The following is a 19,559-nucleotide window of genomic DNA, read 5'->3' as shown; positions in this document are numbered from 1 at the left end:
TGGGATTCCAGTCCAAGGCTGGGCGAGGGGTGGGGAAGGGTGTACATGTGGTTGAATAGAACCAGGAGGACTTCATGGAGGAGGTGAACCTGGAGATGGATTTGAAATGCAGATAAGATTTGACAGTGGAGTAGAAGGAGTACAGGCGAGCAGGAGGCAACTTAATGGCAGAAAACTTATCCAAAGAATCTGTGTCACTTCTGGCTGCAGGTTGAGAGGGAGAAACAATCTCTGAATTAAGCATAACAAAATGTGCTGTGGCTGAAACGAACCCCCAAATGTATGTAAAATTGGTACAGTTACAGGAAGGGAAAACATGCCATTTCAAAGCTTCAAACTAGTATTTTTTTTTGTGAGGAAGGCTGTCCCTGAGCTAACATCTGTGTCAATCTTCCTCTCTTCTATATGTGGGACGCCACCACAGCATGGTTTGAAGAGCAGGGTGTGGGTCTGCGTTTGGGATCTGAACCCTAGAATCCCGGGCCGCTGAAGTGGAGCTTGCAAACTTAACCACTACACCACCAGGCCGGCCCTGCAAACTAGTATTTTTTAATCTACCAAGGAATATGGGATTTACCTCTGGGCCAAAATAATCCATTGCTTGGGGAAAGTCATTTCACTCAGAATGATAGATTAAGGACACTTGTTTCGGCCAGGTCCTGGAGAGCAGTAAATGAGAGAGGTGTGGTTCCCATCCCACTGGAGCTCAGGGGTCTGGACAAACAAGCATTGGATCCTCGTGAAGGAGAAGCACAGACTCACGTAAGAGGCGGTCCTGGCCTTGCTTGCAGATGCTGGCAGAGAGGTCTCAGAAGACCGGCTCCAGGGGCCTGAGGGATGGAAGTTTGCAAGGGTCAGAGATGAGTGGTGGGGTGGGCAGGAATAGCGTCCCAGGCAGAGGGGACAGCATGTCCGAAGGCTCTAGTGTAAGGGACCACTTAGCTGCTTAGACTTCTTCAAGGACTGAAGGACGACCCACGAAGCTGAAGTCCAGGATAGCAGAGCAGAGAGCAGCAAGAGCGGATGCTGGAGAATATTCCAGGCCAGAGTGCTCACAGCCTGATGGCGGGGCGGTTTTCTTCTGAAGACCATGAATGCGAATATTCCGCAAATGCAGAGCAAATGCCACATACTATTCTTGGGAAAAGGAAAGTCATATTGAACACAAATGCATGAAAAAGAAACACTGTTCCAGAAGTTGCAATAAAGTTTACAGAGAAATGGTTCTCCCTAAAAACGTAAATAATTTGCAAACTGACAACCTAGCTCCTCAATGTACACATTGGAATTCAGGCCGGCTATGGTTTGCTCTTGGAGAGAGGAACCTCTGTGGGTCTTTGGTTGAGCACTCGCTTGTCAGAGACAGGGAGCACAGGGCCACAGGGCTCAGGGCACTGCATGCACGCTTGCTCTTCATTTAGTTCTAGCTGGGGACCATGGAAAAGGACGGAATCAGACTTTTTGCTGCCCCACTGTTGACATCCTACTCACAGAATTGAAGACTCAACAACCTAAAACATACCGGAGTCCAACCATTATGTGATGATGCAATTTTGTTTTCCTTGGTGGCTATAATTTAGGACCACACCCTTATGGGTGAGAATGGGGTTCCCCCACAGGGGAAGTGATATTCCCACTATCAATCATGCTAGCTGAGTTGAGGTTGGCGTTAAGAAATTAGGGCGGGAGAGTCTGACTTTAGACCAGAGAAGGGAGAACATCTTTTCTCCGAGAACCTTCACGGCCAGCAAAGCAGCTTGCTCTGGTATGGGGAGGCAGGCCAGCATCTCAGAGAGAGCCCTATCTGGAACAGACAGACAGTGGATGTGAGTCCGTGGACATGGAATGTGTCAGATCTTTGAATGGTTGCCACTTATTCTCCATGTTATTCTGTTAGTGTATGGCTACAGGAAAGGGAGGACATGGCGGCTGGAAATGAAGCCAAGTAGGACAACGTGCAGCACTTGTTCCTGAGCATACCTGAAATAGGGAAGGAACTGGGAGCCTGGGGCTGGGTTGGGGTTTGCACAGGGAGCTCTTGCTTTGTAATATGAGACTTTAATAGAAATGTGACCTTATTCCTTCGTCCCAGATTGGAGAGGGCTGGCCGAAGCAGCAGGAGGGAGGAGAGAAAGGAGGCATGGAAGGAGTCCTGGAAAGGATGTTGAGAGGAATGGATGTGTACAACCGTGGGGTGGGTCTGGAGGACATACGTAGGTTGGCGTCCCTGAGGTTTAATCACAGAGGGGTGTTAAGAGAAGAGTATGAAACGTAAATAAATAGGCCACACCTTGGAGAATCTCATATGATGTACTGAGAAGTTTGGATATGGAACAAAGGATGCTTTTACACAGGGGGATGGCATCGTCAGATTTGGACTTGAGAAAGATTGCTCTAGTTTCAGCAGAAGGAATGAAGCAAAGGAGGCATGTTTGGTGGCAACTGTACAGGTGCAAGGCAAGAAAAATATGTCCTAGGTCGGTGATGGTAAAACTAGAAAGGAGGAGATGCCAGACGCGGAGGAAGTGGAATCACAGAAACTAGGGATAGATTGGGTGTTGATGGATGGAGGGGTGAGATTCCCAGTTCACGGCCATTTCAAACAATCAGCACTGACTCTTTGAAAAGGATGAACAAATACTTCTCTTGATGAAATTGTCTAATTTCCTGATTAGGGTGAGTTTATACCTGGATGGTTCAAATATGCATCAAGTCATTAGAATAAAGGGACAAAATTTAATTTCCTATTTCAAAACAGACTGCTTAGGAATAGCAGCAGGTCCTTTGATAAGTAACGTGAGAGCTGTGTTAGATGCAGAATTGAGGATTCCCAGTAAACAGTAGGGAGGTGGGGTCATATCGAAGATAATGGTCCAGGAGGCAAAAAGACAGATCCCGTTCATTGGAATGTTTAAGACTCAAGCACAATCAGTTACATGCAGATGTTTACTATCATAAAACCACCAAAAACAATCGGTTTTAAACAAGTAAATGTTTCTAGGGAAGGATACTGTCCAGTTTTATTTCTCCAGGGAGGCTGGAAGAGAAATGAATGGTCTTACACCCCAGCCAGCGTGTTTCATTAGTAAGTGGGAAGAAGGATGCCTTCATCAGGTCTGGTTGAACGTGGCCGAGGCTGCCAGGGGAGGATGGCAGTGGGACTGAAGCACTGGGATATCTTCAAATACCTCTGGTTCTCATGGATGCTTTAAGAATTGTCTCATATGAAAAGTGGAGATGAGAGCATATGACTTCACTTATCCATTCAGCTCTGAAATTTTATATTAGTTCCACTCTGAGGATCCTTTTATGTTTGCTAAAGGGTAAAGCCAAAGCAGCCATTCCTTCTTCATGAGGACAAATTGTATCTTGGTACTAATTAAATTGATCTGCATACAAATACTTCCACAGTATTCATGATGGTCCTCATCCTTCTGAAGAAATAGTCATTTGACACAAGTGAGCATCAATGGCCTGAAGAAAAGATATATTAAATTCAGTTTCTATTAATCTATAACTTGCAATTATCTGCATTAAAGTTAACCTAGAAATTAGATCTGTCCAGTTTTATAAGAAAACAGAGCATTTGGTATAGTTGGGGAAACAAGTCTGCTGAAAAATAGTTAACTCTTTCTGAAGCAAACTTTTGAATAATGAATAAGAAATCTCTAAATGTAGTATCAGTACATTTAATATCTCTCTCTTTTGTTGCCATGGAGGATGTGTATACTTTCTATAAATCTCCTTGACACCTTCTCTCATGAGTCATGAAGAATGGCCTCCCTGTCACACGACATTAGTGTGATGCTTATGAGTCTGTTTTCCCACCAGACCCAGAGCTCCAGCACATCCTGGCCAGGACTTACTGCTCTCTGTACTCCTGGCTTCTGGCCCAGCACCTTGCGTGGATTAGAGGCTCAGTCACTACCTGTTGGGTAGAAAAGTTCTTCCAAAAAATGACGAAGGACCCCTAAGGGGTAGCATCATTGATTGTATCTATTCGAAGGCAAAAGAGCTTTGCTTTACAAAACAGGGTCACAAACTCAAATGCTTTCAAAGAATTCATGTATTCATGAATCTGGTGTTCTGGCGGCCATGGTAAAAACCAAGAAGGGAGTGTGTGGCCCCTGGACCAGCTGAGGAGGGTGTGCCTTCCCTAAAGGCCTTTATAATCGATTTTTTAAAAAAGCAAATGAATAAAAGAAAAGCACTAAGGAGTACATGACCATTCACATATTCAATTTATAGACAAAAATGCAAGCTCAATGAGGGCAGACAGTTTTGTTTATTTTCTTCACGGCTGTATCTCTGCCACTTAAAACTGTGTCTGGCACAGTGAACAAACAATATATATTTCTTATATGAATTATTGAAGGAATCAAATGACTGAGCCCAATAAAACACTTCTAAGGCTTGATTTCAGCCCCTGAGGGAGCCAGTTTGTAACCCTTGCTCTATGAAACATTCTCTACTTCATTCTTTTCTCTAATTTGGACTGGCTTCTTTCCTATACAAACCCTGTTCCTATTAAAATGACAGAATTTTAGCACCAACTGGGCCTCTCAAAATGATCTCATTCCATTTAGTATCATTTGTTTTTATTGGTCTTGACTCTATACTTTCCGTTACTACTTTCTTCTTTAAAAAGAAAGCAACAAACCAAAACCCTTCAAAAAATGAAAACAAAACCAGAAACTAACCATGTCACCTTTCAATAGATTAACCCTGGACGCACACTAATTTTTCGGCAACTCTGGGGCCTTTGCTTATTAGCAGTATGACTTTGAAAGACTACAGACTTTAGCCTTATTTACACTCCAAGTCAATGAATTCACTGAGTTTTCTGGTGTGGCATAGATCTGGTTTCAGCTCAGCTTACACATTACTGTGAAAGCAGATTTCCATTCAATATGTCATTAAAATTACCCCAAGAGGAGAGTTGGGCAAGATGGGATAATCGATGCTATTAAGAAATTATTTTTAGGTATGGGTGACAGTATTTTGGTTATGCTTCTAAAAACTCTTGTCTCTCAGATATGTACTGAATTATATATAGGTGACATGACATATGCCTGGGATTTGTTTTCAAGTAATCAAAGATGAATGGGAGTGGTGGAGTTAGGTGAAATAAGATTGGCCATGGGCTGATAATTGTGGAAACCAGGTGGCAGACACAGAGTTCACCACACTGTTCTCTCCACTTGTATATGTATTTAAAGTTTTCCACTTTCAAAAAAGACAGTAAAGATATGCAAAGCAATATATTTAGATTTATCATTAGTGATCAATGATTCTTATATTTTATTAGACCTATATTTTAATATATCTTATATTTATAGCTAAAATAAAAAAGCTATTCTAGCTATATTTTGTGAATTGTACCTATACTTTTGTAAATGTACCTATATTTCAGCTTAACGTAGCTGCAGAACCAACCTGAGAGGAAGCATAATGATTCGGTAAGAATGTAAGATCTCCATATTTAGCCTCCTGGCTTTATGGGGTAAGGAACTGGGCTCAACAGTGTGAAGTATTTGCTCAAGGTTGAGTCAGTTCATTTCAAGGGTCTTTGGCCATGAGTAGATCTGGGGACTCTACAGTGGGAAGAAGAGGAGGATTCAGAAAGCTTAGCCTGGAACACCACAATGAGGGCTTGGCTTTGGTGAGGGCGGCAAAGCAGGGCTGGAACTTCTCTGGAGAAACTGAAACCGGTGTGGGGCAAAGATTGTCCAACATGCAGACCAGACATCAGCCGTGGAATCCTGCCTCAGGCTTTTCAGTACTCCAGATCCAAGTCCCACTGACCTCTGGATTCCAGAAGTGTCTGTGGTCTGGAAAGGAAGAACCTGGAAGACCACGCCAGGTAGAATCCGCAGGTTTTGTGGCCCGTTAGGTTTACAGGTCAGGAAGCGGCGAAGAGACTGGGGAACGCTCCTTGTTCATGTGGCCCTCAAATAAAGTTACCTCCTTCAGAATAGGACTGACGGCTCTGTGCCCAAATGCTGGGCGGGCAGTATATGAGACCAAGGCAGAGCAAGACCACATTTATCCTCATATAGATGAGCTTAATAATTCAGTTCAACCTCACACACCTCAGACATGTGTACACACTACTGAGCTTGTACTCACTTAAAAAATAAATAGATGCTACTTCTCAACACCACAAAATGAAATATGAGATGTACATATGTTAGCTGAACAACAGCTGTGTTTTCCACTTCAGACTAGAACACAGCAGACATTTTTCTGCATCGTTTCAGTTCTAAGGAAAATAAACATAGACAAAGCAGGAAAAGTGGACAATAAGCTACGTGCTTGCGCTTATTTTGAGAAGCCTAGTTTTTAAAGAACTAGAGAAATGACTATGTCTAGAGAATGACTATGTCTGCCCCTGACTTCTTACAAGGCTTAGAAATCAACATTCCCAGGATTATAGTCCAAAAGATTTCCCTAACATTTTATCCTGCCTTTAAAATGGGCGAGTCCCTATTTTCCAATATGATTTAGTAAAAGAACATTGCCTTTGGAGTCAACGAGACCAGAGATTAAATTCTAGGCTAGACGACCAGAGGTAAACCACCTGGAGACTCGGTTTCTTGACTGTATGATGGGAAACGTTTATTACTCACATTGCAGTATCGTGAGCACTAATGGTCATGCTTTAATGTGCCCAATCACTGACAATAACTAAAACTCCAGAGGGTCAAGAAGTTTCACTTTTGAAAATTGAAGAATTTAGACTCATATATTCCATGTAAGATTATACAACCTTAAACCCCACGCCAGGGTCAGTGCCTAGCACCAGATGGATGCCTGGTGAATATCTAAGTGAAGTGCTTTGGTTAAAAGATAAAATTATTTGTGCGGTTATTTGTATCAGCAACTGGTGAACTTAATTCCTCTTCTATTAGATTTCTGTGATCCAAATATTCAGAACAGACCATTCAATGTATCTTTTTTTGAGAAACAGGGATTAAAATCAAGTACTGAAAATAAACCCAGGCACCAGGCTAAATGTGTTCACCATGCCAGATCAGAATGTGATTGGCAGTAGGGCAATAATACACAAATATTTCCTGAAACCCCAGTTTCCTTTCACATAGAAATACAAGGTTGATTTTTTTTCTCATGCTTTCCTCAAACAGAAGTACCCTCCTCTCTTGTCACAAGCAAAATGTATGATTATAAGTCACTGTGATCAGCTCTGCCATGGCTATTTTGCAGAGAGCAACCTTAACAGGGAGCTTTTGTTCAACAATGTAATAAAAGCTTCAAGTTGTGAATATGATGTATGGTAGGCAGAATGACTCTTCAAAGATGCCCATGCCCTCATCCCTGGAACTGTGAATATGTTACATTACATGGAAACAGGAAGTTGACAAATGAGCTGAGAGAGGCTTCCTGCTGACAGCCAGAAGGAAATGTGGACCTCAGTCCAACAACCACAGGAACCGAATTCTGCCAACAACTTGAATAAGCCTGGAAGTGAATTTTCTGCTGGAGTCTCCAGACAAGCGTCCAGCCAGCTGACACCTTGAGTTCAGCCTTGGGACACATGGAACAGAAGAACAGCCAAGCTCACCTGGACCTGTGACCTACGGAACTGAGAGATAATACCTTTGTGTGGTTGTATGAAGCCTCTGAATATGTGTTAACATGTTAAAGCAAGCGTAGAAAACTAACACAATAATACAAACCTACAAAAGTAGGCTTGAAGGATAAGTTTCCTTTAGCAAAAGATGTGGACACCCCTTACAGAGATGGAAATAACTTATGCAGAAGACATCAAGGACCCCCAAAATGGTCCAAAGTTTTAGAAATATTTCTAGAAAATGTGAAGCCTATTGTTGGTAGTGTGTATCTGTGTGTGTAGGAAAGCCTTCAAAATTGGGCTTAAGTAGAATATCCGAAATCAGCATTTCTTGTTTTGAGTACTTTATATAAATGTAAAGTCACATTTTATTTCTAAGTTTTCATAGTAGGCATATATTTGAATGTGCAGTTTAGATTAACTCTAATTATACAAGGCCAGTTGAATTCATTTTAAAAAATAATTTAATTTTTGTAGCAATTAAAATGAAAATGTTCTGAACTTTAAGTAGTCAAGCATTTCAAGATTAGCAAACATTTCTTGAATGTGAGTGTATATGCGTGTGTAGAGAAAACAGGAATATGTCTAAATGATGTGAGCAAATTGTGTGAAGATACACAAGAAGGCAGCTTAGAGCAATAAAAGAAAATATATTCCCCAATGAAATACTATTTAGTTTGTGCTTTGAATGTGAGAGTGTGTTCAAGTTGGAGGGTGGGAAGTAGACTTGGGAAAGATTGGAGCTAGAGAATTCTAGGAAACATTTACAAAGTCACAGAGGCACACACGAGGCTGATTTGCTCAGGTGATAAGGAAACATCATGGTATTTTCTAAGACTTAGTCTAAATTGTACATGGAGAAGGTGGCAGGAGTGTATAGTGTGGCAATGTAAGTAAGATCTAGATTATGAAAGGTCTTGCATACTGTTCAAAGTTTTTATTTTATTCTGTAGTTGAAAGGGTACTCAAAAATTTTTCTGATTATGTCACATTTTCTTGCTTCCTAACATGTCTAGTAATTTTTGACACTGTGTTGGACATAGTGTATGATATACCATCAGAAGCTTAGCTTATGTCAGCTCCCTTTAAGGAGTGTTGAGTTTTGTTAATTTACTACTGGTTCTTCTTGATCCTCTCAAAGCCTGACTTTAGACTTCGCTACTCTGGATCTAGAGGACTCTTTAATCTACAGTATGTTCCTTACTCATAAAGCATGAACTTCCTGATATTTCATCTAATGCCAGGACGTTAAAAAGAGCTCTCCACTGTGGTTGGACCAGAATTTCAACATCTCCCAGCACTGTGAGCCATTTAGTATCTTTACCCACTCTCAATCTCATAGCAGCTGCTCTCACACATCAAGTCTCAGCCTGAGCATATTCATCCCAGCCTTCGGCCACAGATCTGCAGGAAACCCTCCAACAGACTTCTGACTTCCGGGGCCTCCTCTTTCTCTGGTACCCTGCCTAGTAATTTCATTCATTCCAGAGTTCAGCAGCTTTGAACTCTGATCTCTGACTCCTAAACTCCCCAGGACCATAATGCTCACTTGATCTTCTCCTTCCTGTGCTACAGGTAGGAGGCTGTTCCTGAACAGAGAGTTGGATGAAGGAGGAACTCTCCTCAGGTGTTTTTATCTCTAAGGGATCACAATCTTGCAGTACCTGTTATCCAATGCCTGAAAAGAGTTGCTTCAAAACTGTTTTGTATTTTTTATGGTGAGAGAGCTAGGCTGGTACCAGTAAATCTGTTAAAACCCAGAGCAGAAGCCAAACATTTTGTGTCAGATGATGGCATGATGAGATTTGTGTTTTAAAAAGTAGCAATTGTACCAAAGAGAAACAGAGAGGAGAGTACTAATTAGAGTGATGTTTAGCAGATCGAATTATCTGACTGTGGTGACAAATTGAATCCAGGGTAGAGAAATCAGAGGAATTAGGAATGGCAATGATATTTTAGCCAGAAAATTTCTTAGGCAAAGGGGGAACTCAGAAGGGAGAGCAAGTTTGTTCAGTGGAGGGGATGACTTTGGACGGGAGGAAATCTCAACAGAGGGTCCAGAATGTCTTTCTACTACTTTTTTGACCCTGTCACTTTGACATAGAGGTTGTTAGACACTATGCTTTGATTGCCTAGGATGTTTCAAAACAAACATTTTAACCAAAACTATCCAACATCGTTTGTAATACGCATTGAATTGTTTGTAACATCATTGAATTTTTATTAAAATGGCATATTCCAGAACAAATTCCATTAAGTCCTTTTAGTTCTTAATCAGTATTCTATACAGATCAATCAACTGTTTCCAATATTATCCATTTTCATTTTTATTTTTCTGAAATTATTTCACTGTAATCCATTATTTTCCATGTAAATGATAAACCAAACATTAATTTACTGATAGCTCCGATTTCTAGAAAATATTACACATGATGGCTTTGGCTGTGTATGTTTTTTTGTATGGGAGCTATTATTTTTATCAGGTTCAAATTTCCTAGGTAACATCACATAAGTCCAAATTCTGTTAAGAATATTTTTATTTATATCACTTTAAATAGCTATTACAGTTTCTCATTTAGAGTTTTTGTCTCTATAATTTTTACATTGATTTGTTTTTTCCACTACTAATGTTGTTATATGCTGGATAAAAGACTGATATTTTGTATTCATATCACAGCTAATCCATGAAAAAATGGAGAGCAATTCCAGGATTGCTACATTGCCAAAACTCTTTACCTGCATCAAAATGAATTTTCAATTTTAAAGTATTTTATTTATCCTGATGTTGCTCTCCGCTTAAGTGCTGCATATATTGTTCTCACACGGAGTCTCTGGATTCCATCAATTAGGTTGCAGATATTGGGGTACCTGCCTTGGATTCTGCTTGCATGGATAATATGCAATTTGACAAGTTTTTCATTCAGTTATTATTCTTGGTTGATCTTTCATACCGACCAGATCTGGGGAGGAAAACAAGCAAATTGCTGGGTTCCAAGATTCCATGGGAATCATAAATAGGTAAATCTGGAACAATATAAAATTAACCAAAGCCATCTGGCATCTTGACTGCTGACTCTCGAGAGCACAGCAGGTCAAAATGAACTCAGATTTGAAACTGGTCCGCTGAAAACATCCTGTTTCGCTCAGAAACCATTACTAGATTTTAAGAAGCAGTTAAAGACAGAAAGTAAAAATAAACTCTTACCTTTAGACTTGTAAAGATGATAATATAGTGTTCTAGACCGGGTCCTGCAAAAACAAATTTTATAGCCAAAAAAGTGCTTTTTCCCCCCTGAAAATTAATTGAGCAGAAAAGCAAATAGTAGCCAAACCCTTGAACAGAGCTTTCCAGGTTTCCCCACTATAAAAGTTGTTAAATGAACCATATTTTCTGACAATTTACTGTCAATAATTGCTGATGCATTATTTTAGGTCTCTGTCTTCTGGAAACAAAAATTTGCCTGAAATGGGGTTATCTTTTTGACTGTATAGTTTAGTTCTCAATGTGGTACGTTTCAAAAAGAGGCCAAATTCTCTGTGGTGTAGAAATCAGAGAAGAAAGAGAGAAACGGTGTACGGAGGAGGCATTCGCAGTGGTGTGATTCAGCGCTTGGCCACTATTGATGCAAAGGGTTGAGCGTGGTGGGACCAGGAGGGTACATGTCAGGGACCCAGTCTGCCTTTCTGAAACACACTTTACACTGTTGCATATTTCCAAAACTAAATCTCAGTGTGCTTCTAGCTGTGCAGGCCTGGAAAATACTATTATGTTTCTACCTTTTAATCTTCAAACAGGGAGATTTGAGGCGGAAAAATTCAGAGCAAATACTACTACCCTGTATGTATTTATACATACAAATATATTGTTTTATATATACACACACATATACACACACACACACACACATTGTTTTCAAGGTCATCTCTTCAATTAACCCTTACCACAAAAGCTATTTGTTAGATATTAGTATTCCTGCTTGACTGATGACATGATTAAGTGTGACTTGCACCAAGTTGCGTAGCCAGGACCAGAACCCAGCTTTTCTCAACAACTCTTCTTTCAGCAATCATACTGCTCCATCTGGCTTGCGATCTCTATTCCTTCAACAAAATGGACGTTTTCCTTGATTTAAAATTACTCTGATCATTTTCAATCTTTCTTTCACCAATTTTTGTTGCTTGCATTAAGTAATGAGTAATTATAAATACATGGTTCTACGACATGGGAGGCGTATAAAGATCAGTAGTGAGAAGAGCCTTGGTGTTCCCACATCGTGTCTTATGAGTGGGAACATCATTAATCTCTGAGAAGCTCCCTGACTGTGTGCTCTTCCCCATCTCGTGCCAACTCTCTGCACTCCAAGCCCCAAACAACCTCTGCTGTGATGTTGTGTCAGTCATTGTGCTCTGACTTTTCCTTGTAGTTTATTCACTGAAGAATGTGTCTACGGCTAACTTTTGACTGATAAGCACTTGTTTGCCTGTTTGTAAAATGTTAAAATACGTCCTAACCAGTCAGTAAAGAGTCACCACTCCCAGTCCCTTTTGGGTCCACCTGGCCTGGATGTTCAGGACAATTTCATGGGACCTTCTGGACTTTTCCATGATCCAGAAAATAAAGAGTTACTCCCTGGAAAGTCTAAGTACTTACAGGACCCTTCTCCAGTAATGTAACTAGCAATTGTTCTCATTGGTAAGTGCCTGGGCAGTACCAGGTGTTAAATATTTAGAGCATCTCAAATTATATATTGCTCAGTTTTTTATTGTTTAGTTGTTTTTAAATGGCTGTGGTTAACTCTCATCATGTATTTTTCCATTGTATGACTATACCAAAATCTGCTTATCCCAGTAAATGTTTGTGTTGTTTCCAGTTATTTGATAATATGGAAAGTATTATAATATTTTCTATTTTCTATATGTTTCCTGGTGCACAAAAATAAGAGTTTCTCCAGGTAAATGAATCTGCGGGACTGGTAGGTTATTGAATTCGTGGGTCTTGAGTTTTGCTTGAAAACATCATTGTTTTTCAAAAGGGCTATAGCAATTTATAGTCCTCCCAGGAGTATAAAATAGTTCCTGTTATCTACATCACTATGTCACTACAACACTTGATAGTGCCAGTATTTTAAATTTTGGCCAAGTTGGTAAGTGGAAAATTATATCTCATTGGGTTTTAAGCATTTACTGATTATCTATGAGGTGGAATATTTTCATATGTTTATTCCCCATCCATGTAGTCTCTTCTCTGAAGTTCTTATTCAAGTGTTTTGCTCATTTTATTGGAGCATTTTTGTTCTTTTCCATATTAATTTGTAGAATTTATTTATATATTCTTGATACTAATGTTTTCAGTTGTGTGTTGCAGTTACTATTTTTAACTTCACTGTATTCTTTGATGAATAGAAGATTTAAAATTTAAATGTAGTCAAATCTATCAATATGTTTCTTTTGTTTGTATTTTTTACATATATGAAATTCTTCTGTAACTTTAAAACATAAGGATATTCTTCTGTGTTAACTTCTAAGAATTTTATACATTAGTTTCCACATTTAAGTCTTAATCAACATATATTTATAATATAATGTGAAGTAGGAATGTACTTTTATTTTTTTTCATGATAATGGATAACCATTGTCCTAGTGCTATTCATTTTTACATTCTTTGTTAACTGATTTTAATTGCTATGTCAGTCATACTTGAAATTTCAATATACGCTAAGTGTGTTTCTGGGTTCTTCTATTTTGTTCCACTTGTCTGTATGCCACAATGTCTTAATAACTATACCTTTATAATAATTCTCAATACTTGGAAAGGCAGGTATCAGAGTGTTATTTTATATCATCTTTATAGGATGTTTAAAAATCAACTTTATTGAGGGACAATTTACACATAGTAGAATACACTCATTTTTAGTATATAGTCCAATAGCTTTTATGTCTAACAGCTTTAAGTCTGTACATGCCTGTGTAACAGCCACCATAACCTTCATGAAACAGCTGTTTTAGACATGGACAGCAGGCAGCTCAGGACTGTGATCCCTGAGAGGAGGGAAACACATCAGAGAAGCCCTTGGATTGCTCTGCCTTTCTGCTTAGAGGTACTTTCAGAAACAGGCTAACAAGGTGCAGGAATGGGGAAGCTAATCACATCAGAGCAAGCCTGCTGAGTGGAGAAGACAGAGTTTAGGATTCAGGGAGGCGAAGGCAGCTGTAATCTTTAGAGCAGAGTACTGGAGAGGCGGGAGCCAAATAGAGAATGAGCTCCAGAAATCTGTATAAGGCTCTGTTTGACTTTGTTGCTGATATTAAGCTATACACACAAGCTGAAAAATTCCCAGAGCCCACACAGAGCTGGGAGACATCAGAGTCCTGACGAGATAGAGTGGAAAGACCTCACTGAACACCTGGGGCATTCAGCAGAGACTCCAGAAGGGCTGTACCTCATCAGCAGTGCTAAACCAGCCCTGGGATGGAGGGCACTCCGGACGACCCAACAAAGCTTCAAAACAAGCTTTGAAAGGATCAAGATGATCTGCAAGTAACTCCTCAGAACAATATCCAAGACTGTTTAAAAGAAGACAACAAAATTTAGCTCTCAATATTGTAACATTTACAATGAGCAGCATCCAATCAAAAACTACCAGACATACAAAGAAGAGAAAAATGTAACACATAATCAGGAGAAAGATTGGACCATAGAAACAACCCAACAATGACAGAGACGATGGAATTACCAGGCAAGAACTTTTGAAACAGTTGTTTTAAATATACTCAAGTATTTAAAGGAAAAATGTGAATATCACAAAGAGAGAAATGGAAGACAAACACACGGAACTTCTAAAACTTAAAAATACAATGTCTAATATGAAAAAGAAAATTACTCTACCAGATTAGCAGCAGATAAGCTACTTTGGAAGTAAGGATGTTTTGTGGTTACAGATTTTCAGGATTTTTCTCTGACTTATGCCAAGATTGAGATAGGCGAGTTTCCTTGCTTTCTCCTTCTGCAAGGTGCGTATTCTTCATTCATCCTAAAGAGAGGGCATAGCAATCTAGGATTCTCTATTTACATTGATATCTCCTAGTTGTCTCTGTGCCTTGGGAGAGCTCTTTATGTCCTGTCCTTGGCATCCTTTGCCTCAAAACAGAGGCTCCAATTACTGTGGTTTGGCATCTATGCTTGTATTGTAAATACTTTTAAATTTTCTGTGTGTTATGATGTTTTGACATCTTAAAAACCCTTTCTGGCTGGGGAGAGACTGCCTTTGCTGGGCCTAGCCAATTCTTAGAGACAGCAAAGGGCCAAGCTGGAGCATGCCTGTGATATGCAATCAACCAATCCAGAGCCGGGCCTCCTCTATCTGCCTTTGAACACCAGGCTTCAATATTCCTCTGCCTTAATCATACCAGGGCCAGGTGTCAGGCAAGAGGCACCACGTCTATAGCCCAAAGCCCACCAAAATTACCCAAACTAGCCAGTCTTAAACTGTCCACCTCTGCTGTGGAAATTCCAACAAAGGCTCTGGTCTAAACGCCCCCCTTGCTCCTGTCTTCTGCCTCCTGACCACTCTGGTGTCTTTCCCATGTGGCCCTTCACGGTGTGCCTGCCTCCTGTCTCCAGGACTGTGAGTGCAATCAACTTCATTTTGTCCTGGGCCTCTCCTCAGTCTCCTCTTGTGGCTGCCCTTGACTGACCATCTCATAAAAGAATACAAAAAAAGCTTTTATGCTAAAGCAAATTTTAGTGCTTGCTTACCTCCCAAGATTTCTTCTTACACAATATTTTTAGCCTCTGTAGAATCTTTGCTTTCTCGCCAACTTCGTGATTCCTTTGAAAAACTTTGTTTTAAACATTGTTTTCGTCAGTTTGAGTTGTTTTTGCACGAGGAGTATTCATGGTGTCTAATCCAACATATTGCCAGAAATATAAAAAGTGTGACAGTTTTCTGAAGACCATCTAATATATTGAGTCACACTATCATATGAAAAAATTAATCTCTACCTAGTGTTACATTATTATCCTTTGTCTAATGTGAGCCATGGCCACTCCATTGCTCTGGGTCCTGGGATGTCCAGGGAACAAAGGCATATTCAATCACCCCATGACAGAACAGCTGTTTTAAGGCATATGAACACAACCTAGAACATTACATAATCCCAAGATAAAGTGATATATTACTGAGTGCCTTGATGATGAGAGAGTACTGACATGCTGAGCCAATATACAAGGCAGAGGCTCTTGGAAAGGGAGCATCTGCATGGGCAGAGGACCATGGAAATCCTGTAGCGTCAGAAGACTAGATCTGCACCCAGTCACCTACTATGTGTGAGATCTTACCCAAGATGATTGACTCTTCTGAACCTTGGTTGTCTCATTAACAAAGAAGATAAGGATCATATACATGAAAACTCATCGACATAATACCTTATAATTTGTATACTGCCAGTTACTTCTGTATACCAGGTATGACCAACTTCACTCACATGGGATTTAAATAAGATCTTTAGAATTTTTTTTAAATTAAAATCTGTTCATGGTCTCATGTGCCAAATGAGGGAGTCAATTCTCTCTTGAGGATTCTTTCTTTCCTAATATTCCCAAGAAACTTACTCAGCCAAAAGGGGTCAGTTACTCTTGCTTCTAATTGCCATGCAATGGGAGAAATGAAGGAATAGAGTATTCGTCAATTTTGGGGCAGCAATGACTTCTGCTTTGGCTGCTGTCACTATATAAAACTGTTTTTGTGTTGTCCAGTGCATCCTTGTCTGTTATTGTGATGTCCAGATTCCCACCGTAGCTACTGTTGATCTTTGCAGGAGGAATACACCACTTGCTCAATGTCACTGTCGGCCAAGTGCATGTCATACTTGCTATCTGAGATGGGTAGTTTCTGCTCACAGCCTTGGCTGTTGTGGCTGTCCACACGGTGCTCTGTCAGCTGCAGTGGTGGCAGCAACACCGTGTGGCCTGCCACACTGTCATGACCCACTGTCTAACCTGGTTTTTGAGAACCATGGAAAAATAAATTATTTTCTTTTCCCTCACATGTTTTTTGAAAATCATGAAAAAAAGAAATTCTTTTCCAAGGTGAAAAGCTACATCGTCCCGTGAGAACACACGGCCACTTCCAAATCACACACTAATGTTCCAACTGACCAAGAGTTCAGCTGCATTGTTACATTTTCTAGTCAGCATTGGTGGTGAACTAAAGATAAAGAGAGACAGTGTGGTGTTGTAATTACTAGAGCAATTTCTCTAGATTCCTACAGAGCTGTTGGCTGAGCCTCCATGGGACGTTCACAGATGATTATATCTGAGAATCCTTTGGGGAAATCCTCTAAACAGGTAGGGCCTGAGATCCAAGACATCATCATGTAACACTTTATCTTTCTTACAAGAGTGGAGGTTAACAGACCGTGACAATGTTCTCTATAAAAGTAGATACAGGTCAATTGAAAGGTTACATTTTGAGATGGGTTGGTGAACATGTAATATCTTCATCAGTATTGCTTAAAGCTCTTTAACTTAGAAACCATGCTTGCTTGATTTTAGTGTTCCTATAAAATTAGAAAGAAGTTGACATTTCTTTGTCCCCCCAAATTAAAAAAATATATATATGTTGGTTGTGGTTCCACAATTTCTATCCTGAGTGAATTGATAAAAGGAGTAAGAATGTCTCCATACCTTTCCCTCTCTCCTACAGCTTGGTCCTAGAAACTGTGGGGAAAAACGTCCTTTGTCTTCTGCCCATATCATCAAATGATCCATGCCAACTCCTTGCATAATAGAAGAATCCTATTTTTAGTGGACTGGAAGTAGCAATTCTTGGCACATTACTCAGAGCAGGCTAACTGCTGTAAAAACAACCCTCAAATCTCAACAATTTAACATAGTAGAAGTTTGTATCTCCCTTATGCCACATTGGGGAAGGGCAGAAGCCACTGGGACCACGATGTTTTCGTTCCATCCTTTTCTAGACTCTTAGAGTCCTCTCTGGTTAACTAACTGATGGAGAAAGGGAGAAAGGGATGACAGAGGGAAGGGATTTTATGGGCTCTGCTTGAAAAGAGACACACATCACTTCTGCTCATATTCCAATGCCAGCATTTATCCATATTGTCCTGCCAAAGTGCAGGGGAAGGTGGGATACATAGCCTTCTTATATGGTCAGAAAGGAGTGGAGAACATGGATATTGATGAGCACTCAAAGACTCCGCCAGAGTTCACCCCTTTGGTCACCAAATTTCCATTTCATTTTTCTTCACACTCTCTCTTCTTGAAGTGAGACAACATAAATCCCATCCAGTCACTACGTCTAACTCAAAGTCGAAGATTTCTGGGAAAACGCAGTTTTCTTCTTCAGGTCCCAATGTGGTATCTTGCAGCTTGGCAACATCTGACCTAAAGAAAAGTCATCTGCCTAACCCAAACCCAAATATAATAGTCAATCAAGGTCAAGTTATAATAACTGTTATTTATAAGGAGGAAAAATGTGAGAAACACATTCGTCAATGATCCATAGCAATTCTGAAATCCCACTGCACAGACCCTATGAAGGCACCCTACCATGGAAATGCAGGAAATTCCCTCTTAGCCCCTGATTCTGCTCCTTGGAAGAACTCTCTGGTCCTTTTATTATTATGATATTTTGATCTAACTGTGGAGTTTCTTCCTTGACTGTATTTTCTCCATGGCCACCTCTGAGGTTCTATGGAATAGTCTGCTCAGGTTTCATAGCTCTCCTCCTACCAGTGCAATATGGGGGCCTGAAGTTGATTCAATTCTAAAATAGTCAAAGACATTTATTTGTTGTTAATTGACTGATTGATTTATTGATTGTTTATGCTTATGGTTTTTTGGCAATCAGTTTCCCCAGAGACCTAGTAGGCAACTCATCCTTTTCATTACAGTTGTCTCCTTAGGACAATAGCCACAGATAAATGTAGTTTAGAGTCACCGTTTTCAAATATATAATATTTCTTTACTTTCTGGCCCACAAACCTCTTTCTCTAAACTTAATGGAGCTCCCTTAAGTCTATCTGGAATAATGAACTTGAGTGGAAACCACACACTTAGTCTAATTTTGACCTAAGGCTGAGTTCTAATAGACGTTATTAAAAACACTTCTCTAACTTTTTCTTACGGTTTTGAGTCTAGAAGCTCAGTTTTTACCAACTTGAAATTCCCAAAATTTTTTTATCTCACTCCATTCTTTTTCAAACCAGACAGTTTTCACTCAAACTCAAGTTTTTCTTCTAATGCCTTGCTAAGCACCGTCAGCAACATTCAATATACAGCCCTGACCTGTTTTCTGTTCCTTTCCCCTGGAGGTTAGAATCCAGGAGGCGTTTGTTCCACCTTCCAAGTTATCAATGGAAAGAATTTAATCAAATGTTCTTTCCTCCAAATAAAAAGGCTCTTCGGTTTTCTGATATTGGTTTTCTTGCTTCCCACTCCTTGATTGCTAAGTCAATGCCGCATACTTCAGTTTTTATTGCAACGCCGTTTTCTTTGTTACTCAGAGTAGGTAAACTTCTGGAACAAACAAGCCTCAGTATCTAAGGTTTTACACAAGGAAAGCCTATGTCTTTCTTGTGCTACAGTCTAATGTGGTTGTCCTGGTTGAGACACTCTATTCTGAGTGATAATTTAATTAATAGAAATTTTGACTAACAGGAAATAATTGAAGAATGAGGTCTTTGACTGATTTTAATCATGTGGGTTTTTCAATTTTTGTCTCTGTGACAAAAAGAGAGAGTCATGAGGCCCCAAATTTGGCAGACCATCAGAAATAGCTGGTGCTCACAAGAGGCTTAGTCTATAACTGACATTGCCTGATAGAACTCTCTACATTGAAGGACATTTTCTATATCTGTGCTGTGCAATATGGTGGCCACTAGCCACATGTGGCTAACAAGCTCATGGAATGGGCCTAGTATGACTGAGGAATTGAATTTGTAATTTCTT

The sequence above is a fragment of the Equus przewalskii genome, chromosome 14 (assembly GCF_037783145.1).
Source record: "Equus przewalskii isolate Varuska chromosome 14, EquPr2, whole genome shotgun sequence".
NCBI lineage: Eukaryota > Metazoa > Chordata > Mammalia > Perissodactyla > Equidae > Equus > Equus przewalskii.
This window is presented reverse-complemented; position numbering follows the sequence as displayed.